This window comes from Podarcis raffonei, chromosome 5, assembly GCF_027172205.1.
Source record: "Podarcis raffonei isolate rPodRaf1 chromosome 5, rPodRaf1.pri, whole genome shotgun sequence".
In the NCBI taxonomy this organism is placed as follows: Eukaryota; Metazoa; Chordata; class Lepidosauria; order Squamata; family Lacertidae; genus Podarcis; species Podarcis raffonei.
In genome coordinates this window covers 34,973,294-34,999,886 of record NC_070606.1, presented here as the reverse complement: position 1 = coordinate 34,999,886, position 26,593 = coordinate 34,973,294, and the positions used below count along the sequence as shown (strand labels likewise).

Here is a 26,593-nt window from a genome sequence, read left to right as displayed (position 1 = left end):
GGATGGATTTGTCAGAACAATATAATTTTAATTCCAAGAGGCTAAAAAGAAAAGAAAAAGCCACCTTTGCGACGAACTTTGTGTAATGTGAATCACTATGAAGTTACCTTATACTGAGTCAAGCAACTGGTCCACTTAGCTCAATACTGTGTATCATGGCTGACAGATGCTCTGAAGGGTTTCAGACATGCTCTAGTTGAAGAAGACAAAACTAGAAGGTGGGGCAAAACTGGAACAAAGTCTAGGGGACTTCCTGATAGGTGCCAGGAAACTGCTTCTCTCTCCCTCTCTTTTGCCCTTGCTGCCTCTTTAACTGTCAGGGTGGCAGAACTCTTTGATGCCAGTAGCTGACAGCCACCCTTTTCTTCCCAGAGTGCCCCAGGTGTTGTATTGCTCCAAAGAATTGGTGGGAACAGTCTGGCCATTGCCTAATCTGTCCCATCAGTCCTCCTCATTTGGCCCTCCAGGCTGTTTTAGGCAAGCCATGGAGGTGGGAAATGACCATTTCTCACATTAGAACACAACATAATTCTGGGACATTTGGGGAAACAAAAAAGATAAGTTCACCCCTTCAAAAAAATCTTCCCCAGTCATCAAAATGCCCACCTCTTGGCATATAGTAACAGGGAAGCCAACAGCTGACATCTTAGCTTTGCTCTAATTTTAATCTTTGCTTCAAAACTAGTAAGAGTCTGTGTTATTGCTGCTCACAGGCATTTGGGAAGGAAACTAATTCCGCCCCCTCCCCCTGAGAAAGTAAAGGAAAAACTAAAACTAAAATAAAATACCTATTCCATATTTAAGATGCATATTACTCAAGATTTCCCAAACCATTTGAACTACCATCTGAACTGCTGATGTCTTCTTTCAGATGAGAATGTGATCAGTTAAATAATGAAACTGTCTACTGGATAAAACTGCAAAGATCAAAACAATGTTACAACAATTCTTAGAAGTGCAGCAAAGGACAGCTAAATTTATTCCGAGTGGACTGAGTCACAATAAAATATTAACTGATTAGCCTCTGGCACAGAAGAAAAAATTAAGATCAAATGGAAATCTCATTGATGTAAACTAAATCCTAAAAGAGAAGGGTGAAAAAAATAACATCAGCCATGTCTGACTAGAAAACAAGAGGCTATTTATGTCTTGAAATGAAGTAGCCTACACAATAAATTGCAGGTTTGCTTATTTTCAGACTGATTCACTGTTTGGGAAGAAGGGGCTTGGACAAGGTGCTCTCATTGGGTCTTCTCTGGAGTGAGTCTATAGCCATTCCAGTTGCTACCGCCTACTTGCTTATCTTGAAAGCAAACAGGCTGGTGAACAAGAGAAGAGGTGGTAGAAAGGAGCAGAAGTGCAGAAGTCATTATCTCTGTGAAAGGAAGAAAACAGGGAAACAAGTGCTCGGCAGCCAGAGCTGGCTAGAAGATAGGCAGGTGAAAATGGTGACAAGTATCTAAACTTACTTGTTCATTGAAATGACAAATGTCCCCCCCCCAAAAAAAATGTTAAATTAAGTTTATGCAAATTTGTTGAATAAGGGACATGGGTGGTGCTGGGGTCTAAACCACAGAGCCGAGGGTTTACCGATCAGAAGGTTGGTGGTTCGAATCCCCGTGACGGAGTGAGCTCCCATTGCTCGGTACCAGCTCCTGCCCACCTAGCAGTTCGAAAGCCCGTCAAAGTGCAAGTAGATAAATAGTTACCGCTCCAGCGGGAAAGTAAACGGCATTTCCGTGCGCTGCTCTGGTTCGCCAGAAGCGGCTTAGTCATGCTGGCCACATGACCCGGAAGCTGTATGCCTGCTCCCTTGGCCAATAAAGCGAGATGAGTGCCGCAACCCCAGAGTCGGTCATGACTGGACCTAATGGGCAGGGGTCCCTTTATCTTTAAGCAAAACATGTGCTTGCCACACACCTAAAATGTCAACTTTTGAGCTTCAGTGTCAGGAAACAGGTAAAATCCATGTTGCCAGGTATTAATGCAACATTTGCCAAAGTGGCTGAAATAGCAACAATTAAGGCTATCAGCTGTTAAAACAAAAAACGAACCATGGTTGTTGCTTTAAAAAGCAAAACCACCAAATACCTAGAAAACCTAGGCTTTCAAATCACATTATTTCATTGCTATTTATTTCTGGTGTGTTGCTAATGCTTAGCTTAGCAATAAAGATTGAATCCCATACAGTTATAATATTCTATAAAACATCTTAAGGAAGAAGCAAAGGACCTGTACTTTATCCTTAACTGGATCATACAACTTTTCAAGCTTTTCAGATGAGAGTTCTTAAACCGTTAGAAATCTTCTTTCAAGGACAACCATTCTCCTGTTTGATTTTTTTGTCTGTGTGTAATATCTTGAGTAAACTCAATGTAACATGATACAACATTATCAGTAGTAAGACAGATAGGGCAAATCTTAAGAAGTAACTGACTCAGCTTTCCAATGAAAACATGTCAGAGGAACTGATATTTGTTTCCTTGAAAAATCGAAACCGCACAGCACTTTCAAATATATGGTTGCAATGCTGTCACTGTACACAATAAACTGGGTGGACTACTCCATCCCATGGAAATATATCATTTTAGGATTTTGAAGTTATTTTTGCAAGGCTGAAATGTAGAAGCACTCCTGAATTCCATAATTTGGGGTGGGAGGGGAGGTGTTGTGTGTTTTCAAAGATAGCTACTTACTGGGTGTACTGCCTGAACCAATGTAAGGAAGCAATTTATGGAAGCATATATATTTGTACCTGTGAAATGTACTGAAAAATGAAGGGGGAAATTCTTCGAGAGAGTGAGCACAGCAAAAATTGATTCTCACACTACTTTCTTTCAAATAAGTTGAAAAATGTGCAGATCTGTAGACTGACAGCTGTTTAATTTCAAGGCACGCTTGAGCAAAACCTTCCAGAAGCTGATCCAGGCAATTGTGTCCAAGACCATATTCACATTAACAGATGTGTATTTAATTGACAAGGTAGAAACTACTTAATAATGATATTTTCATAGTGAGGTTTAAATTGTCTTTTGAACCTCTCTTGCATCATTGATTTGAATGTACAATGTTAATACAGAAGAGAAAGCAACAAAGTGGACTATTACAATGAAAATTAGCACTATGGCCAATTGATGTAAGTTTTAGGAATGCTGCAAGAAACTTTGGGTTTGCTTTTACAGGCTACTCTGTTCAACACTCTGTGGATACACTGAACAGTCTCGATAAACTCCCGCCATAGTGTCTATTCTGCTACCTCCTTCCCTTGCAGAGGAATCTGCCACTAACCTGTGGTGACAGGGAAGGCCATGAAGACTCCCTATTTAATAATCCATCCCTGTAAGGAAGACCTGGGACCACAAGCCCAAACCTCTCCCAGCATAAATTGTGATGAATACAATCATTTTTCATTATGGAACTTTGAGTCTCCATTCCCAATGGGAATGACCCTGCCATTGTCATGCCTAATAATAATAATAATAATAATAATAATAATAATAATTTATTATTTATACCCCGCCCATCTGGCTGAGTTTCCCCAGCCACTCTAGGTGGCTTCCAATCAAATGTTAAAAATAATACAGCATTAAATATTAAAAACATCCCTAAACAGGGCTGCCTTCAGATGTCTTTTAAAGATAAGATAGCTGCTTATTTCCTTCACAGGGCGGGCGCCACTACTGAGAAGGCCCTCTGTCTGGTTCCCTGTAACCTCACTTCTTGCAATAAGGGAACCGCCAGAAGGCCCTTGGCGCTGGATCTCAGTGTCCGGCCTGAATGATGGGGGTGGAGATGCTCCTTCAGGTATACAGGACCGAGGCCGTTTAGGGCTTTAAAGGTCAGCAACAACACTTTGAATTGTGCTTGGAAATGTACTGGGAACAATACAGATCTCTCAAGACTGGTGTCATGTGGTCCTGGCAGCCGCCCCCAGTCACCAGTCTAGCTGCCGCATTCTGGATTAGTTGCAGTTTCCGGGTCACCTTCAAAGGTAGACCAACGTAGAGCGCATTGCAATAGTTCAAGTGGGAGATGAACACTTCCTTCCCTGGTCAAGTGTGTCACAGCCACTTACCCATCAACTGCCCCAAATTGTGTAGGACATCCCAGAATTACAAAAGCCAACCTGGTTTCTGATTGGATCCCGGGATGTGCTGTTCTGGCTCCCACAAAAGTGCGGCCTCAAAAGACACCCATTTTGGGTGGCTGTGCTCTCTTGTGAGTCACCTAGTTTCCGTGGGAGCACAGCACAGCACCAAAATACGTGAATCCTGATTTTCCTCTTTAGCATGTTGGAGAGTGTTGTTACTGCCTGTGGAATCTATAGCTCTGTGCCACAGAGATTGACTTTACAGGTCACGCCTATCTGAGATTATAATTAAGGATTAACAAATCCTTTGGAACAAGCATGGGTTACGGCACAGGGTACTACAGGGCAGGAAAAACAGAGGAATTCAGTGGGGTATGTTGTGCAAGTGGATGTACTTTTCTGGTTGTGCAACACATCTCAGGATCCAATGGATGTGTCACTCCCAGGAATGCTGATTAGGGATGTAAGAAAACATTGCTTCCCATTCCATCCTATATTTGTTTCATGCAGTGTGGTTTCCTTTCCATAGCAGTTCATCCTCCACCAAAAGCTTTATTTGTCTCAATGTGCACAGTGGCAAAATTATGTAAGTTACATAATTATGTAGGTTACATAATTTGCATAATTAATGCCAATCATATGCACTGGATTTTTCTGACATCCAGTGAAGCAGTGAACACCAGCAATTTCTGCTCCCATTTTTACCAGTATTCTCCAAAATCCCGACTGCTGGTACTAATTTATTGCCTGATACCAATAAAACCCTGCATGGGAAGGTTCACTACTGATTTTATGAGTAGTTTATTGGCTTAAAATTTGTGATTCTATGTTGAAATTTTCAGGTGTGAAATTTAACTTAAGCTGTATGGAAGTAATTCTCTTTTAAAAATCGCTAACAAGGCTTCTTGTTTTTAAATAAAATGCAACAAGAAGGAGAAAAGTTATTAGTAACACGTTGGTAGGATCCCGTCCGCAACCGGAGGTACCACTGTAATGTATTTGTTAATGCTAAAGGTGTCATGACTCTAACACTGGGCGGAGGCGGGGGAATCAATAGGGGTTTCAGATATAACACCCCCAGCCCAGCAAACTATGGTTTGTTGAAGCAGGAAAGAGAAGAGGGAAGCACTACAGCCAGTGCAGTAACAAAAACAGAGGCTAGTCACACAAACAGTGCCAGAAATAAGGAATAAGGAATGTTAATAAACATGTCAATTGCCCAATAAAGTGCAGATGAAATCTTCCTTGGGGGCACAAGAATATTATTTTGTTTGAAAACCTGCTGAAGAACAACCAACAGCTTGGCTTGCTGCTGGAATCTAACCTCAGAAGCAATGCTAATGTAAAATCGTGTGCTTTTTCTGATTCTGTTTCACAAGCAAGCGTGACTGTTTTAGTTCCGTTGGGAGTTCCTGCTGTCCCCTTTCCCTTTCCATCATCATCATCTCATTCTGCTCTATCTGTAGGTCTTCTGCAACCCATAGGAACCATAGAAAGTAGTGCAAACCTGCTCACATTTAATCAAGAAAACATCAGAAAATATCCAGATATTATGTGCATGGGATTGTACTTCAGCTGCAACAGAGCAAGCTACTATTTGCATCATTTCAGCTAAAGCCAATCTACAGGACCAGGTTGTTAGATACAGTGCAGGAACAGGCAGGCATTCAAACTTCTTTTGTTCTGGTTGAACAAGCACAAGATTAAAACATTTTCTCAAACTGCTTGAAGCTTTGTCTAAGTACTGCTTTCCACACAGGCAGGTCACCTTATAAATTACATTGGCACTTTTAGAGCACTGCTGAAACCTGGTGTTAAATTGGCACCCAGTGATGGAGCTCCTAAAACATTTTTCTGTTAAAGTGACAAAAACAGAACTCCCATTATATATCATGGCATTGATCAAACAAACTGCCAGTATTAAGAACACTCTTCCTGACTTTAAGATGTTAAAAGTTCAACGGAGCTATGTTGACTCCTGACGAAGTAAACCCATGTAACAAAATGCTGGGATGAATTTAAACAAGGGGTACTGGCAGCTAGCTACTATCTCCTTTTGAAAAGAGTGGCAACACTGATCATTGTCACAGATACTTATGATACAGATTTATTTTGGTGTTAATATTTGAAGGTCACTCATTTAGTATCACTAAGTATACAGATATAATAAGAATTCACTTGCCCAGGCAAGCGCATTATGTGACCCATGAGAGCAGCAAAATAACCAGACTGTACAACAGTGATGGGATAAAATCAGGCCAAATCTTTACTGACAGCAGCAGGCGGGGCAAGGGTTGGAAAGGTATTGGGTCCCAAAATCAGTTCAGCATTCCACAAGCCCCATGTTGATGGAATGGATCCGCTCGGTTTGGATCACTCCAAACCTGAACAGCAGGAGTTGGCCAGTGTCGAACCGTGCTGTGGTGCAAGTCAAGCAAGCAAGGTCTCACTGGGGGAACAGGGTGCAGATTCCAACTAGGCAGATACCAAACCCATGCTTGGGTTTCTCAATCCTCCCCTCAGGCCCCTTATGGCGGCCCCCTATACTATGTTGATCCTGCCATTTCTACCCTCATATGATGTTCTTCCACCTAACAATGGAAAACCATAATTTTACTGAGGGGAAAGGTGGGGGGGGGACCCAACCAAGTGCCAATCAGGTTGAGAGAGGAAAAAATCCTTTCCGGCCCTGTCACCCAGCGACCCAAAATTGCTCAGTGAAGGCTCTAACCTGATAAGCTCTCAAAGCAAAATGGCTGTGAGCTCCATGGGAAGCAGCCTTATATAGGCTTTACCCTACTCTTTGCAGCAAAGGCTCATGGGACAGCTTTTTCCCATGAGTCCATCACACAGAGAAGATAACTGGGCAAAACCTTGGTCCATTGTGTTTTCCTATTTCTCCTGCCATCCACCATCAGTTTAGGAAGGGGCCAAACCTGTCACTCACCCCACATTCCTCCGAAGCAAATAATGGCCACTAGAGAGGTTGAAATGAACACTCCTTCCCTTCCTGAAATGTTTGTTGCAATTGTGCTTAATTCAACCTGCTTTGGTGTGTCATGCACTGGCGGAAGAAGAGGAGTGCGGGAGGAGTGCACCACCCCCAGCAGTGTGATCCCGGCAGGGTGCCATTGCGGCTGCCCCCCGCCCCTACGATGTGTGCCAGCCCCGCCCCCACCTGCTTTCCACCCCCCATGCCGGAGCATGAAGCTCCGCCACTGGTGCCATGTGTGTCTGCATGTAGGTGTGCATGCATGTGCACAAGTACACAAATGAATGAACACACACACATAGAGAAGCACTGGATATGGATAGCTCACTCAGTACAGCGTGAGACTCTTAATCTCTGGGTCCTGGGTTCAAGCCCTGCGTTGGGCAAAAGATTCCTGCATTGTAGAGGGTTGGACTAAATTACGCTCTGTGTCCCCAACTGCAACACTATGTCCCCTATAGGAATGAATGGCAACTATTCACTTGTGTGAAAGAAGGCCAAATATGTATTTGGAGCACCATTAAGGTAGGGGCCAAGCCTTCTGCGTCCTCTCACAGTTAATCCATTTAATTTGTCCCATAAGAAATTCAGCAAAATTCATAAATACTCCAACCAGGGCTTGCTCTGGCTTTTTGGCCACCTCAGGGTGCAGTGAAATGTTGGGAGTGTGGGATGAACTGGTGGAAATGGTCTCTAGATAAACTATAACTATTACTTGCCAACTTGGTGGGTAAAACATCTAGCACAGATCAGCTATGAAGGATAGAGTTGTTGTTTCAAATGATAGTCAGCAGCTATTAAAAGCAAGATAATCTGACAGCCACCCGACCCTCATCCTTTAGTAAAGCTTTGACTTAAGTTAAGTCAAACAGCAGGAAGTAACTTATGACATAGACTTACCAGCAGAATAAGGCTCTCAAGTGTGCAATATTAAGCAGAACTTATCAACACGCATTCAAATGGTCTAGACGTAATAAATTGCCCTCTAAAATGTAATTTAGGCAAATAAGAAAAGTTCCTGTGCAAATTCCCAACAACTGAGCACACTTGTCAGTTGTGCCTATAGGATTTCCAGATTGCCCTCCGGCAGCCTTCTTAACAACAAACAAAACATTCCTTTCTCTAACATGTGACATTTTTCTTCCAAAAATGTACAAAACAGATTTTACGTGTAACTAAAAAGCTTGTTTTAAAATATAAGCTAGGGCTACAATGCATAATCATCTCTTTCTTTTATATATAAATTATATAAATAATTCATATGCATTGCTTAAAACCATAACAATCCCAATATAAAACTATAAAACAATAAAACAGAGGGATAGACACAATGCAGCAAATAGCATGAAAAACAAAGCTTAAATAAATAAACGAAGCATAAATAAAAACAAACTAATTAAAACCTGGTAGCTGACCCTTCAAATGTCATAATTACTTCTACCAGTCATTTAACTAGATTTAAATTTCCATCATACTGGTTTCTAGCTGTAGTTTTGTAGGTAACTGCTGTCCATAATTAAATATACAAAAATAAAATTGAGGAAATAGAGACAATCAATTCTGTGATATTTCACATTTGCAATGTAAACTTTGGCTTGTGCCCCAGTATACTGGGGCTCCCACTTATGGAGTGTTATGTTCTGGGCCCCTAAACACATAAAGTGGGGAGCACCCTGTAAAACTCACGTAAAGTGGGAGCACCCTGTAAATGCCCCTTAAACACCCTCTCTGCCACTCTCTCTTCAATCCATGCAAAAAATACTGTATCCAAAAATATGTAAGTGTGGGGATGTGTGTATTACTATCCTTACAGGAAACCTATTTTCTGACCTACTGACCAGTGGTAGAAACTTCGATTGTATGGTATCTTTGCTAATATCAAGAAATGTAAAAAGGTAAAGGTAAAGGTACCCCTGCCCGTACGGGCCAGTCTTGACAGACTCTAGGGTTGTGCGCCCATCTCACTCAAGGGGCCGGGGGCCAGCGCTGTCCGGAGACACTTCCGGGTCACGTGGCCAGCGTGACATCGCTGCTCTGGCGAGCCGGAGCCGCACATGGAAACGCCGTTTACCTTCCCGCTAGTAAGTGGTCCCTATTTATCTACTTGCACCCGGGGGTGCTTTCGAACTGCTAGGTTGGCAGGTGCTGGGACCGAACAACGGGAGCGCACCCCGCCGCGGGGATTCGAACTGCCAACCTTTCGATCGGCAAGCCCTAGGTGCTGAGGCTTTTACCCACAGCGCCACCCGCGTCCCTTTCAAGAAACGTAGAAGGCATTAATTGCAACCAAGCAAGAGTGAGTTCCTTCATCAAACAAAGTGTACTAATTTTAAATAAGCAATCCCCTGGGTCTGGTTTATATTTATACCGGAGGTATAAAGAGATGCAAAATTTTCCTGCATAAACACATCATTTCTACACGATTTAAAATCTTTCTTGGCTAAAGCAATATCCCCTTGGGGAAAAAAATAATTGCGTAGGTTGTCAAATTTCTGAAATAAATATGTCATATTTTGATACCAGGATTTATCCATCAATGGACTAAATGTTCATTGTTCCTGATAGCATAATTTTGCCAAGCAAAGCTCTGGCACTCTTTTACTTTTTAGAGAATAATTAAATATCTGCTGAGAAATCTTCATGGACCAAATAAACGATCCTGTCTCCAGCCACAAACACTGGATTGGGGTATATCGGGTGAGGTGTGTGAGAGGTTTTACCATTAATTTAGTACTCTATTTTGGATGCCATCAACTAAAGCTTTAATGGAAGATAAGAAAAACTGTTCCTTCATTCATCTCAATCACTACAGGCAATCACAAGAAGCAGCAAAAGCCCAATAGAAGCTATTCAGTTTAGTTCAAAAGGAATCAGCGATAGAGGGAGCAATTGTAACTCATATTTATCATAGCATCATAGAATTGTAGAGTTAGAAGGGACCCCGAAAGTCATCTAATCCAAGCCCTTGCAATGCAGAAATCTCAACAAGATCATACATGACAGGTGGCCATCTAACCTCTGATTACAAAGCTTCAAGGAAGGAGAGTCTTCTACCGATTACATCTGGGTCTAATCTGACGCAAAAGGGAAGGGAAGGATTTGCATTTCCCAGTACAAGAACAAAGTGTGTATCTCCTATTGGAGGAAAATTCATGTTGTCCCATGGCATGGTCTGAAGGCACTACCTTGCTGAAGCTAAGCACTTCTAGGTCTGCTGCTCAATGCTTGGATGGGTGATGGCTTTGGATTCCTTGATGAAACACAGTGGGATATGATGATGATCATTTCCCCCTTTGCCTGTGAGCCGCTAGCACAAGTGTGACTAAAATTTGAGCCTCCTCTTCCCATTTACTTTAAATATTTGAAGCAGCCTTCAGAGCAGCTGAGATTAAAAAGAACACTGTCATCCCTTTCTCTATGCCTATATTAAAGTTTTGGAAATACAGCAGTACCTCGGGTTAAGAATTTAATTCGTTCTGGAGGTCCGTTCTTAACTTGAGGTACCACTTTAGCTAATAGGGCCTCCCGCTGCCACCGCACAATTTCTGTTCTCATCCTGAAGCAAAGTTCTTAACCCGAGGTACTATTTCTGAGTTAGCGGAGTCTGTAACCTGAAGCGTCTGTAACCTGAGGTACCACTGTATGCAGATTCACTCAGTTTAAGCCCCAGAATATTAATCAACAGGGTTTGTTTGGCACTTTTTAAAAAAACAAGTTTGATAATAGACAGGGACAAGGAACAAACTGGACACAAGAAGGACCAACCATACTGACTGCTCGTGTCCCAGTGCATCTGCCTCATTCCTATCGAAGTGGTCAGGTGAGATTGGGCTATAATATTTAACACTGATATATCAATATGGACTTGGAGGGAAGGAAACTGAGCTCCCTTTACCTCCCTTTGACTTATGATATGTTTCTATGCTGTGACTTAGAATGTTTCTGCCAACCTGGTTCAGTTACGAGAAATCAGTCAGCCTGAAAACAAACGTGGTTCATCATTTGAGCAATGAGCAAGACAGAGGGGTAGAAAGGTTTGTCTCAAGCCATCCATATAGAAGTTTTCTTGAAAAACCCTAAACACCCTTCCATTTTAAGAAGTGGACAGATGTGTGCATAACCTGTGACTGCCACATTACATCCCATTTGGCTCTCAGTAAGTGCAAGGATTATGAATATAAATAAAAACATATTCGTTTAAATCTTTGTGCAAAATGTGACACAAGCTCTCTGACATTAAATAAACAAAAAGATTCAAGTTTCTGAAACATTTCCTCACCAAGACTCTGGAGTCATGATGTTGGGTTGAGCTTCACTGCAATATGGCATTCTGTAGTTTGTCCGCCATTGTTACAAACCTGTGGATAAAAAAAAATCATTAAAAAAAAAATGGTAGCAAAATGGTGTTATGTTATAAATGTATGCAGTAGCAAACACGGAACAGTCTTAATGATAATTTATTTGATCGTATATAATTTTTGTGGCACTTGCCAACTGTAATAAAAAGAGGGCCTCCTTCTAATCCAAGTCTACATACTGAAGACTGGCGGAAAAGCAACAGCACTTCTTTCTTATGGTTGAGTTATTTAATATCTTTATTTCACTTTACTGTTACAATTTGGTGCTTTTATCCACAACATATGTGTATGTGTGTCCAGTATTTAAAGTCATTACAATAAAACTTTGACAGGAGCCTTTCTGGATTTTTTATTCAAGTAAAACACTGAACCAAGAAGCTGTAGGAACAGTATTTTATTCTAGTTCTTAAAAAAATATATATAATAAAAAAGATCACCAAGATAAATGTGAAGCAGCTAAGTATTCCTCAGTGACTACCCAAAAGTGGATTTCTTTCCCTCCCCAAGCTATTTATAAAACTATAGTAATATTTAATATTTAATATTAATATTTACATGAATATTGTACAAAACCCTGTAAAGTCCAGATTCTTGCACTTGTAAAATAGGAATACTTGATATATGCCCTAAACATCCTTGGTATTGTTCAAATGTCATTCATATTTTGTCCATTAGGGTCCACGCAAATTAGCCAGTATATAGCCCAATTGCACATACTGTCTTATTGAGTGGGTGGCAACATGCCTTTACGTGGTTGCCTCTCAAGGCAGAGCTCTATTCTGACTTTCTTCACCAATATAAAAGGACCTGTTTCATTATATATTGCAAGCGGTGATGTTGCCATAATCCATAAACACAAGGAGCTCATATGTAACACAAATAATTCATTTCCCCCAGAAGTAAATCAAGATTCTGCACATATGCTCAATATTTAGCAGAACCAAACACCAGGTCACAGTATCTAAAATTTTATTTGCTTGAAAACATTTTTTGTTAGTTTTACAGACAATAATTTCAGCAATATAAGAACCTAAAGTCAAATGTCCCCACAATAAAAGAGAAATGTGCTTATGTGTACCTGCGGTTCAGACCACGTAGCAAGGTCTGCTGCAGAATCTGCTAATCAGCTGTGAAATGTGCCAAATACACTTTCCTTTTTGTGTGGTAAGAGCACTTGTGCTTCTAAGGAGCTCTCCTTAAAATTCAGTGCCACCAGCTATTGAATAAATTTATCCAATGAAGACCCAAGCAGCTCACAAATACTAAGGTTATATCTGCAATGAGTGTTTATTTTCAGAATGAAACCACTTTCTCAAGAAGTGCTTTTTAGGGGCAAAAATATATGCTCAGTCTCCACAATCCTATAAGAAAATGTTGCATTTATCCAGCCTTAATGTCAGTTAAATATATTAAGATAAGACCTGATGAAGAATATTGAAAAAAGAGAAGGAAACGGTTCTGTAAGCATACCACTAAAATGTACCACTTTCCACATGCTCTGAAAAAAATATTTGAAAAGTAGATTATAATTAATTACTAAGAAGGAAATTATAACATAACAACATAACATAACCCTAAGGAGCTGCATCTCTGAAATCAGTTCATTGTGGAATTAACATAGAGATTCCACACATGGTAATTTAATTTAGTGATGTATTAACAAGCAGTGTTCTTTCCAATGCTCAAGATTCATTTTGTTATGCTGATTCACAAATAAAGATCAACATATGTCCTTGGCAACTTAAAATGAAAGTTTATTACCTACAGGTTCAGCCCATGACATTTGTTCTTATTGACTCAGAATGGGCAATTACTGAGCAATATCATCTTGAAAAACCTCTCTGTGAATCACCCCATTAGCTTCTCCTGTCTGTCTGTCTGTCTATATCGCTAGTGAAACCGTGATTCATAAACTCCATGTCCCCACCCCATTACGAGGGCCCCCTCAATCTGCTTGTAATGTTCTTCCCACATGCAGGCTGGGTGGCAATACAACTTGACTGTCTGGTGTCTAGATCTTTGCTCTATGCTGGGTCAAATCCTGTGAACTGAAACATTTTAACTCACTTCTGTCAATATGTAGTTTTGGCTTCTGTACCCCACCCTGCAGGGCATTAAAAGGTTAACTTTATGTATGGACGTACAGTCTCCAAGGTTGGTTTCTTCACAGAGGTTTATTAGTAGTAGGGTGTACTTGTGCATCATTCATGCAGAAGAAGGAAAAGGCACTTGCTGAAAAATCTGAATGCCCTCTAAGCAAGATAAAAAGAGGCTGTACCAACTCCAGCAAAACAGAATTAAGTCTTTCCCATGGACTTTCCCATAGTTGGGCAAAAGAAGATTAGATAGATAGATAGATTCTTTATTGTCATTACACACGTGCAACATTGCACAAGTGCAACGAAATTGGATGCCATCCCTTAAAAACAACAAAAGCAAAACAACAACAACAACCAACAAACCACATTCCAGCCACACCCACACCCATCAATCTCCCAGGTCACACTATCGAGTTACAGCATTCAAAAGGGCCACAGCTCTCGGGTAAAAACTGTTTTTCAGTCTATTTGTCCTTGACTTGATGTTTCTATATCTCCTGCCAGAAGGCAGTAGTGCAAACAGACTGTATCCCGGGTGAGATGAATCCTGCAGGATGTTGTTTGCTTTCCTAAGACAACGGGAACCGTACAATTCTTCCAAAGATGGGAGAGGTTGACCAATAATCCTTTGTGCTGTGGTTATGACCTTCTGGAGCACCTTCCTCTCCCTAGCTGTACAACTGGAGAACCAAGCACAAATACAGTATGTAAGAATGCTCTCTATGGAGCCTCGGTAGAAGGACACCAGCAGTCTCTCACTCAGATTGTTCTTCTTTAAAAGTCTGAGGAAATAAATTCTCTGCTGGGCCTTCTTCACCAGAGCAGTGGTATTTGCGCTCCAAGTCATGCCCTGATCGATAGTTACTCCCAAAAACCTGAATTCCGCCACCCTCTCCACCCGTTCCCCATTGATATGCAAGGGCTGAATGTCCGCCTTTTTTTTCCTGTAATCCACCACTAATTCCTTGGTCTTAGCCGTATTAAGAGCCAGATTGTTCTCTCCACACCAAACACAGAGCCGCTCCACCTCGTCCCGATAGGCGGACTCATCCCCTCCTGAAATGAGCCCTACCACCGTAGTGTCATCAGCAAACTTGATGATTTTGTTGCTGGAATAGGTGGCTGTACAGTCATACGTATAGAGAGCATAGAGCAGGGGACTCAACACACAACCCTGTGGTGAGCCGGTGTTAAGGCTAAGGGCTGTGGACATATGTGACCCTACTCTAACCCTCTGAGAACGTTCTGACAAAAAATCCAAAACCCAGAGACAGGTGGAGTTGGAGAGTCCAATCGCCTCTAGCTTGGACACCAGTCTATGGGGGAGGATAGTGTTAAAAGCTGAGCTAAAGTCCACAAACAGCAGCCTCACATAACTCCCCGGCTGCTCCAGATGGGACAGAGCAGCATGGAGAGTGGTGGTGATAGCGTCCTCTGTGGATCTATTTGCCCTGTATGCAAACTGGTAGTTGTCAAAAGTTGATGGAAGACAGGAAATAATATGACGGCGCATCAGTTTCTCAAAACACTTCATGATGATTGGAGTCAGTGCAACTGGTCTGTAGTCGTTCAAACTACTGATTGTGGATTTTTTAGGCAGAGGGACAATAGTTGACGACTTCAGGCAGGGTGGGACAATAGACTGGTGTAAGGACTTGTTGAAGATCTTAGTAAAGACCCTCGCCAGCTGATCCGCACAGCCCTTCAACACCTTTCCAGTGATGCCATCAGGTCCAGCCGCCTTCCTCGGATTCACCATCCTCAATACCTTTCTCACCTCATGCTCCTCTACCGTGAATGAGGGGCCCCTATGGGCTGGTGGCTGTAATACCGGCGTCTCAGGTGGCTCCTTCTCGAAGCGAGCAAAGAAGAGGTTAAGCTCCTCCGCCAGCAAAGGGTCACCGTCGACAGCACCAAGGTTAGGTTTGTAGTTGGTAATGTGCTGAATCCCCTGCCACATCTGTCTTGTGTTGTTGCTCCTTAAATTGTCCTCAATCCTCAGCCTATAATCCCGTTTTGCCTGTCGAATACCCCTCTTCAAGTTTGCTCTTGCCACACTGTAAAGCTGCACCTCGCCTGACCTGAAAGCCCTGTTCCTTTCCCGCAACAGGCCCTGGACCTCTCTATTCATCCAGGGTTTCTGATTGGGATAAAACCGGATGGATTTGTTTACTGTGACAGTGTCTGTGCAGTGATTGATATAGCACAGAACTGCCGCCGTGTGCTCCTCCAGGTCTGAACGATCGAAAATATCCCAATTAGTTCTCTCAAAACAGTCCTGCAGCTGGTGAATAGCACCTTCAGGCCAGATTTTAACAGATTTTAATATTGTGGGAGCCCGTTTCCTGAGTGGGATATATGCTGGTACCAGGAACAAAGACATATGGTCGGACTGGCCCAAGTGTGGCAGCTGTAAAGCCCTATAGCCGTGATTTACATTCGAATAAACTTTATCTAGTGTCTTGTCCCCTCTTGTGGGACATTTCACATGCTGATAGAGCGTTGGGAGCATTGGGAACAGAGGAATAATAGAAAAGGAAATATTTTTAAGGCCCTTAGGTGCACAAATAGACAAAACACTACAGGTATACAGCTATGTAAGTTTCAAGGAAGTGCCTTGAGGCAAAAAGCAGTGTTGCAGATTTCATCTCCATTAAAAAACAACAATAACACCACAAATCTAAAAAAAATCCACAGCTGTTCAAGTTAGAGGATTAAAGTGAGCAGGGAACTCACAGCACAGTCAGAATACAATGAGGTATCATTAGCAGTATTGGTCAGTGAATCACTCCAAAGGTTTATCTGTCCTACAATAAGCCTTGAAGAGATATAGAATGCAGATTTTGTGGACACCTGGGAAGGGGGTGGTGCTGTGAGTTAAACCACAGGGCCTATGAATTGCCAATCAGAAGGTCGGGGGTTCGAATCCCCGTGACGGAGTGAGCTCCCGTTGCTTGGTCCCTGCTCCTGCCAACCTAGCAGTTCGAAAGCACGTCAAAGTGCAAGTAGATAAATAGGTACCACTCCAGCAGGAAGGTAAACGGCTTATCCATGCACTGCTCTGGTTCGCCAGAAGCGGCTTAGTCATGCTGGCCATATGACCTGGAAGCTGTATGCCGGCTCCCTAAGCCAATAAAGCGAGATGAGTGGCGCAACCCCAGAGTCGGCCACGACTGGACCTAATGGTCAGGGGTCCCTTTACCTTTACCTTACTATGCTAAACTCAGAGAGACAGGGCAGAAGGCTATCTGCTATTGTTAGCTGCCATCACCCAAATACTTGCCAAAAACAACATCCAAAGTACTTTTTTCTCAAGTCGGCCAAGCCCTCTCCTGTCACTGGGTGTTAAGGTGATGTCTGCCCCCAAAGTGCACAGAAGGAGATTACACCCAGAGCTGACATGAGGGTGGTCATGCAGCCTGTGCTTGTTGCTGCTAGCCCAACACAATCTCCTGTTATTGGTCCAGGGACCAACATGTTAGCTGAGTGCTCAGCCATATCCCCAGGGCACAACTTTAATATGTGTTGTTGGGAGAGATGGACACTAGATAAGGGCAATTCATGCTTCAATGGTTTTGCCACTTGGGCATCCCACAGTGGATTGCTTACCTGCTGCTGAATGTCCACAAATGATAAAAGGGAAAGGGGAGGTGAAAGGGGATTGCTGAGGAGAGGATTGAGATTAGGAGAATGGAGGGGGGAGGGATCCTACGTTCTTCAGGGACGGTATATCTGAGAGTATGCATATATGATATAGACAGATGGTTGCATGGGAAAACATAGGAGGTTGGGTGATGGAAGAGGGAAGGGAATTTTTACAATATAATATACAAATACAAATATAATTCTCCACTTGTAAATATATTTTTTATTAAGATTTTCTTTTTTATCCTTCAGAAAATCAAAATGCAACAAAACTCAGTTTTAACTGGAATTATACGAGTTAATAACATGACTCAGTAAGCACTTGGTTGCAAAGCCAGTTTAACAGGGCATTCCAAAGTAACAAGGTGCCCTACATTCATTAATTTTCAACACAGCTTCACTTACAATAAAATGATTCCAGAAATACTCCCAGGGTTCTCATTATTGATTACTATCTACAGCAAAACAAATGAGCCCCTCATACAAACTATCCTATTAATCCAGGTTTCTTCAGATTGGAACTTGTCTAGGTGATCATGATATAGTATCAAAGGATTTTTAAATAAATAAAAATAAAATAAAAGGTAGGACACATGCTATGGAAAAGTGACATTTCACTGTAACAGATTAAAAACCTCTACAGTACTTAATTCACTGAAATCCCTTTCCATATCAAGGCCTCTATCTGACAATAAAAAAAATCTAGTCATTTTCAAATGCTTAAAATTGAAGGTTTTTTTCAGTAATTCAACAGCTATCACCTTTCCCACTTTGCATTGGAAGCCTTTGCTATTTTATATAGTAGATGAAAAAATAATTATGCTAAAAGATGGTTCACTTCACAAAGGTTGAAAAATGCATTCAGGAATTGAATAGGCAAGGGATAGCCTTAACTTGTCAACTTATCTTCTTTGAATATATTTAATACTTCTCAAAAGTTGTCACTCTTAAGGCAATTAATAGCACAATCCTACACATATCTATTCAGAAGCAAGTTTCACTGAATTCAATGGGACTTAGCCCCAAGACAGTAGGTACAGGACTGCAACCATTCTCCTTTTCTTTTGATGAACATTCTTTATTGCTTATACACTTCAGCTCCATAAAACCAATATTAGGCTGAGCACATGATTATTCCATGACAGTATTTCCCTTAATTTCTATTGCAATGATTGAAGTGACACATTTTTCACTTCACTGATAGTTGGCCATAGAAAAGTCATGTAAAATCTAGGGGGAAGTTAGTAGACCACAAGCTGAACATGAGTCAATGGTGTGATGCAGCAGCAAAAAAAGCTAATGCAATTCTAGGCTGCATTAACAAAAGTATAGTGTCCCAATCAAGGGAAGTAATAGTACCACTCTGTTCTGCCTTGGTTAGACCAGTTGGTCCAGTTCTGGGTGCCACAGTTTATGCAGGATATTGAAAAGCTGGAAGGTGTTCATATTGGGGTGACCAAGATGTCTGGAAACCAGGTTTACAAGGAACAATTGAGGGAGTTGAGTATGTTTAGCATGGAAAAGAAAAGACTGAAAGGTGGTATGATAGTCATCTTCAAATATCTAAAAGGTCACATGGAAGATGGAACAAGCTTGTTTTTTGCATCTTCAGAGGGTAGGACCCAAACCATTGGATTCAGGTAACAGGAAAGTAGATTCTGATTAGCCTTTCTGACAGTAAATGCTGATCCCCACCTCCAATTCATAATCTTTTTTTCACAGTTTGTTTGCATTTGCTACGAGACACTGTTTTCAGAGACATTATGCAGCTAGGGGAGAAGAGAGAAAAATGGGCAGATAGTGAACTTTTGTTCTCAAATGCACCCATTTACTTTCTTCCATACTTTGCCATTCATTCATTTGGCAAATAATATAAAATTATTAATAAACAATATAGGGGAGGCAGAACCTTCTACCTCATCACGAAACTGAGTGGTTAGTCCTTCTCCAGCAGGTAACCCACAGTATTTGTGCATGCACATAAGATGTAGTGGCTATGCCATAACCGCATATGAGAAGCAAGGGAGCATAAAGGTTTCTGCCATAATTTTTCTTAATATTGAAACAGAAATGAAAACAGATGGATCCTCCCTTTCTTTCAAAAGCGTCTTTCTCCTGCAAGGGGGCATAATAACTCATACTGCTTAAGACTCCCTCTCTTTTCAGATTCCTAGGAACAACAGCAGAAAACTGACACATTGTCTTCTAGGTAACTTAAAAAATGCATATAGCGGTATAATAGCCAGTTATAGTTTTTGATGTGAATTAGTAGGAAGGGTCCATGGGGTCACGAAGAGTCGGACACGACTAAACGACTAAACAACAACATATTAATTATATTTAATCCTCCACAGACCTACATGTGTGGGTTAATAAACAAAGCAAAAAATGGCTGGTACCTGTTTTGTTTTTTTGTTTTTAATAAAAAAGTCATGTGGCTAGCACACAAAGAGCCCCAGTAGCAGATCCTTGAGTCTCATCATGAGGCGGATTAATAAAGCATAGGAATAGGGTATTAAACCTTCTTGTACTTTCATTCAGCTGCATGGAGCAGCTGAACCCATCCCCTCTTCAGCTGAACCCATCAACCCTCATGTAGTGAAGCAGACCACAGTCTGAAGTAAGTTTAAAAATGATTTACTTACTTAATTGAGTTCACAGTCATGCATTTTCCTTATGGCAACAGCAATAAGATAATGCAAGTAAAATACTTAGCTGAAGTTCAGCAAAGGCAATCTCAGACAAATGTCTGAGACTGGGAGCTAAATTGAGGCATGTCTGCCTCCTTTGCGTGTAGCATGAGAAAGGGGGGGGACAGGAAACAAGTGTTACTTCCTTCCTCCTATGAGAAGACAGGACATGACCTCACTGATCCTACTCTACTAATTAGAACTCCGTTGTCCTTAACCCCTTCATATACTAACTAGCATTCTTAGGCTTGAATGCAAATCTCTCACAGTTTTAGCAGTGATGCTGTCAGGGCAACACTATGGGACAGAAGTCCAAAGTCCTACTCAGCAGAGTAAGAAGACCACCAAGGTAGTATGGCTGACTTTCCACATTTTCAAATACGTGAAGTAATGCCCAATACTATCTAAAGATGGTGCAGAATCTAAAATTGCTAAATTGTGCCAATTAGGTTCAGCAGCAAACTACTGCAGAACAGTTTATAGTGTGTTACAGAATGACAGAAACTGAGATCTTGAGAACTTGCTAAGATAGACACACAAATATGAAAATGCTGCAGCAATGGCTGGAAGTTAAAGTGAATGGAAGGGCAAGCAACCCACAAAAATATTACAGTTGTGACATCTTAAGTTTTGCATCTGTTTGAAATAGAAAATGATGATGATACCTATTTGCATGCCATCCCCTTATTTCAATATTTTCATGCCAACCTATTTATCTGCCTGAATAGATTGTCTCAAACAGAAGCAAAAGGTTCATATAGAAAATCCCTCAACGAGCTTTGCAATTAATAATTCACCTTGATGCAAACAAGCTGGCAAAGGTCAGTTGGTTTGACCATGCTATCTAGAAGAACATTAATCTGACTTTACTGAAGCATGCAGGCATGAAGCTTATTTGGTTGGTTCTTCCACTGACAGTGGCTGGGAGGGAAGCCAAAGCAGTTTAAAGAGAGAGAGAGAAAGAGCAAATGATGCCTATTTCCCCAGGAGACCTTGAAAGGGCTTGGGTTTAAAACATGACCTGACAACATTTCAACAACCCAGATTTTGTCAGCCGCTAAAGTCTGATTGTTTTAATACATACATATGGCACAAGAACCCTTGAGGCATGCCTGAAGGTGAATAAAGAGCAGCAGATCAAATCTGCAAGCAGAGGGTCACCGCGCAGAATTCTGAACACATACAAATATATTTTTTAACACAGTGCAGAAATAAAAAGGGACATTAAAGACTACTATCACAGCAAGGCAAAGCTATTTACAGGTACAAGTATGCATTTTCTACTCATATCACTCTTGTTTTCTGTATTGTTTTCTCGTTGCTGAGATTGGACAGGACCAATGAAGATTTCAAAAATCTAAGATTCTTTTTGTAGCTTTGTGTTTTTGGCATGAATTCAAAGGATTCATCTTCTTCAGCCAGATCTGTGGGAGCCATTGTATTTCCCCTAGATGGCCTCCCACCCCAACCCCCTCTTTCCCTTCTTTTAAAATCCCAATTATGGCTGCAAGGGCAACATGTAGAGTCTGCTCTGCAAAAAAGCCCTGGCGGTGGTAAAATATTTCCCTGCAGAAAACCCATAGGGCAAGGCTGTCTTCTAAGGGGTGAATGTTCCCACCACAACCATAGTGGTTTTCTGAGGACACAGCCTTTTTATCTGCACTATTTCCTGTTCCCACAGCTTCCTGCTTCTTTTGCTACCAGTCTGGTAACCCAACCCTAACAAATTTTGGGTACGTACAGAGGCTGGAGGAGGAGGAAGATAAACCTAATATGCCATTGCGTAAGCAGGCGACTATCACTGGATGGCACCCCAAGTTTGCATGGGCAATGGGTAGGGGTTAGAAAGACATCTAACATTTTCCTCATGTTACTTTGATTTAGTATTCATCATAACTCATTTCATCCCATAGGCTGCCTTCAGCCAGAATCGTGTGTTTTTTTAAAAAATGTTCTCACTGGAATTTATTTTACAGGTTTAGAAACTATGTATTCCTCTTGAGTGCTGATTAAGAAAGGATTATCCTGCTCAACAGCACACTTAATTCAGATTCTAGATGATTTCCTGAGGTTACTTACAAACTAATATTCCAATTACTGCTGCACATCCTTCTTCTGATTCCCCCCCCCCCTTTTCAAGTATTATTATAATCTAACTAGGAATGGAACATAAAAGAGATCATAAGCAACAAGTAAAGCCAATAAGCAAACTTAATCATCTTGCTGGTGACATTGCACAAACAAGAGTCTGAAGTCTACTGAAGCAAGAATTGCCCACTGTAAGAAACAGGGAGCTGTCATCAAAAAGAGCATTTCTCTGTTGATTCTTCCTTTTATCTCCATGGTGTAGTAAACCATTTAACTCTGTGACAGGGTACCATCATGTGCCTTCTTCCTCCTAAGCTTCAGATCACTAGCTACCACTGGTGAGGTGTGCACAATAGAATAATGTTCTGTGAATCTGTCACTGCTACTGAATGAGAGTTTGGAGACCTTGACAAGGATGGCATTTTTGGTAGGCACAGCATGTCTTCAGTAATGTGAAGTATTACCCTGAGATTAAGAAAGGTCAAATGCTCTAAAAGCCATATTTTAGATGCAGCCATGAGGATATCCCACATGCTGTTGGGATGTAGTATTTCTCTTCCGTTGTAAAAAAAAAAGGATTGCCATCTTATTCACAGAAAAAATGATTATAGCCAAACAGAAAAAAACCATTTTTACAAATAGCCCAGTTTGATGTCTAAATTAACTCTTCAAGGGGCTGCAGCAGCTATTAATATATTCTGTGCTCAGCAGAATCCTTATCAAGAATATATATTTCTTAAACAGGCAAATGAAGCCTCAGACCAGGCTTCCCCAAACTCGGCCCTCCAGATGTTTTGAGACTACAGTTCCCATCAACCCTGACCACTGGTCCTGCTAGCTAGGGATCATGGGAGCTAAAGGCCAAAAACATCTGGAGGGCCGAATTTGAGGAAGCCTGCCTCAGACAAATGAGAGCCAAGGTACATTTAGCGCAATTCAGGTAGATGTACAACAGGTTATTTTTACTTATTCAATTTTCCTTGATAAGGGGAAATTCAGATTATTTTATTGTTGTTAGCCGCGCTGAGCCTGGCTTTGGCTGGGGAGGGTGGGATATAAATAAAAATTTATTATTTATTATTATTAAAATGGAAAAAGGTCCAGACTGACATGTTGATGACAACATTATGGATGCTGCAAAAAAAGAGAAATGTGTGCATTAACAGCACTGAATCCACAATAAACTCCTGTCTGGAAACACTTGTGATTCTTCTTCTTTTTTAACCATATGCATTCGTCAGTTCATTAAGTTGGTCCTCTGTGGATAAAAAAAACCACTGCAGTGGGCTTTCAGTTCAATGAGAAAGATGCAAGTTAACACAATTTAGAGCAATGTTCTGTGGCTTATGTTTGCTAAAGAATCTAATCTTGTGAAATCAAGCCTTTATTATTCTGCATAGTTCAAGCTTTGCAGAGCTTAAACGATTAAATAAAATACATACTTGAAGCTAGATTTCATATTCAAAAGAAAAAAACTATTTTATTTCTGCTATTTATGTATATAAATGGCTTAGTTTGCATAAAGTAAAATGTCAAGATCTAATACTGGAATGCAATTTTTGTTAGATATACATATTTTTAATTACAGAACATACCGTAGTTATTCTGAAATCAGTTCCGCTTACAGATGGGGCACAAATGTTACAAGAGAACAGGATTACTACAGATGTAGTGCTTGTCCACTAGGGGGCACTACATTTTCACTGCAGCACCTCCTGTTAAATTCTCTCACCCAATACAGTATGTTAACTAGTAAATTATAGCATTTTGCACCACAGAACACATTTGGGTTGTATATGTTTGCAGTGCTACATAAGTGTGACATGCTATTTATAAATTGTAAACACATATAGAATTATCTGTGCAAATTCCAAACTCACAGTCATTTGTTATGACTTTATGCAGATCCTGAACCTTCTTCATTAAAGTTGTGGACTTTACACAAAATACACACCTTGTGAATCTTCACTCCAGGTACGTGCAGGCAAAATATACTACTTAACAGTAGCAGCAGCAGCAGGAACAGCAGCAGCAACACAGACAAAGAATGTATGTAGTGTCTAGCCTTTCGAAGAAACAGACTAGAAATCTTGCTAAGGTACACCAAAGGATGTGATTCTTTAACCATATGGAGGCAACTTGAAACTGCTTCAGAGTGGCACCTTACAGCTAGGCATATTGTACACTAAGATGATCTGTCACTAGCCTGTCTGGTTTCCTTGGTTCTGGAACAAACTTAAAATGCACAGGTGGGCATTCTGTAGCCCATGGGCTACAACCTCATTTTATGCGGTCACCAATATTTCCCAAAACTCTGCCCATTTCCCTATCCCATCAGAGTTCCTTCCTCCTGGTTCACTTCTTTCGTGTCCCTGCCCCCTTATGTAGTTTTAGACTGAACAATAGGAAGGGAATACACTGGGTTAAACCACAGAGCCTAGGGCTTGCTGATCAGAAGGTCGGCGGTTTGAATCCCCGCGATGGGGTGAGCTCCTGTTGCTTGGTCCCTGCTTCTGCTAACCTAGCAGTTCAAAAGCATGTCAAAGTGCAAGTAGATAAATAGGTACCATTCCGGTGGGAAGGTAAACGGTGTTTCCATGCTCTGCTCTGGTTCGCCAGAAGCGGCTTAGTCATGCTATCCACATGACCTGGAAGCTCCCTCAGCCAATAAAGCGAGATGAGCGCTGCAACCCCAGAGCCGTCCACAAGTGGACCTAATGGTGTGGGGTCCATTTACCTTTATTTGGGAAAAAAAATAAAAAGTGATGGGTTTTTAAAACTTTTAGCCACTCCCCCCCCCAGCAACCTGAGTCCAAATGTAGGCTTCTGCCATGTATTTGTGTAGAATGGAGAGCACACTGAAGTCAGAAATGTATCACTTTCATATGCTTACAAGAACAATGCCTGCATTGATCATTTTTATTTACTTAAAGAAGGTTGAGGGATAAAAAAAAAATCTTATCCACTTTCTTCACACCATGCACAATTCCATATACTTCTACCACACACACATTTCTCATGATTTTTCCCAAATAAAAAGCTCTGAAATGTTGCAACTTTCCTCCCCGGGGAGTTGCTCCACCACTATGGATGAGGAGGTGGTAGTGAAAAGACTTGCTTTCAGGCTTTTACTGGAAACAAAGCCCTAGTGAGCATGTCACCACCACTAGTGATACCCTCTCATGGCTTGGGGGGCAAGAAGGTTTATGTTTCACTTGCTTGCTTGGGAAGAAATGTCTGCCAAAGCTTAATTACTTTTTAAAATATTATATGCTTTTAGCCTTCCATATTGTATGCTTGTTGTTGAATCTGCATGAACTCCCTTGAGTCCCAGTCTGAGAACAAGGCGGGATACTAATATAGTAGTAGTACTAATAAGTTGCCCTGAGAAGTATAATCATTTTACTTAAAACTGCCATTTTTATTATTAATTTCCTTTTTGTACTTGTGGTTGTATTTTTGCTTGTATTCATCTATTACAGTTAAAAATCCATTGGGGGGACAGGACAAAACTCCAGAGATTTTCACATTTGCATTTTTACATTAATAAGGTAGGAAATGAAACAGGCAGGGACGATAACCACTCAGGTACATTCCATGTATACAGGATTCCATGTATACTTTCCATGTATACATCCCTTCTAAATTAGGGATGGGGAACCTGTCATCCTCCAGACGTTATTGGACTACACTTCCCATCATCCTTCACTGTTGGTCATGCTGGTTGGGGCTGATGGGTGTTGTAGATCAACATTTACAGGGAAGTTACAGCCAAGTTACAGGGAACCAGGCAGAGGGCCTTCTCGGTAGTGGCGCCCGCCCTGTGGAACGCCCTCCCATCAGATGTCAAAGCGATAAACAACTACCTGACATTCAGAAGACATCTGAAGGCAGCCCTGTTCAGGGAAGTTTTTAATATGTGACATTTTAGTGTATTTTTCATCTTTGTTGGAAGCCGCCCAGAGTGGCTGGGGAAACCCAGCCAGATGGGCGGGGTACAAATAATAAATTATTATTATTATTATTATTATTATTATTATTATTATTATTTGGAGGGCACTAGGTTATTCACATCTATTCTTAATTAACACTTTTTTTTGCTGATTCTATATGCCCTAGAATGAGATGCCAGATTTCATTAAAGTTAAAACTTCATTCTGCAGGCTCAGTGCTTGTTATTTGTTAAGAGCGGTATCTGACAGTGCTAATGTCCACTCCGAACAGTCAGTGGAAAGAAACTCTCTCAGCATCTATGGATTTTTTAAAAAAAGTATCAAAGGATTTTGACTTCATCCAGTTACATCCTCCTTCTCAATGTGCGGTTTCAATACTGTTCTGCAGAGGAAGAGCAACATATTGATATTTAATAATTCTATTGTCATTCTCAGCACTTGCTGCTGAGAAACTGTTTCTGTGCAAACCCCAAACATAAACAATGCATAATGTGAAAAGAAGAGCCAACATTAATTGGAAGGTTTAAGCCACAGGATTTTCATCCCCCTGGGTGTCCAAGTGCAACAGATTCATGATGCTAAGTGGGTTAGCTTTAAATATGCATCTTTTATAGCTTTAGAATATGAACTAGAAGCTTGCAGCCAAATATTCCCTGGCTACTTCAAATCAATATATGC

General features: G+C 41.1%; 1 protein-coding gene across 9 annotated transcripts in view; it reads right to left on the bottom strand.

Annotated features, from left to right (window-relative positions):
* PCDH15 (protocadherin related 15) overlaps positions 1-26,593 on the bottom strand; it is a 628,220-nt gene that overhangs the window by 456,840 nt on the left and 144,787 nt on the right. For all 9 annotated transcript variants that reach the window (XM_053388594.1, XM_053388604.1, XM_053388605.1 and 6 more), the window contains one exon: positions 11,362-11,440. The gene's annotated coding sequence lies outside the window, so the exon portion shown is untranslated. The remainder of the gene's footprint in view (positions 1-11,361; positions 11,441-26,593) is intronic.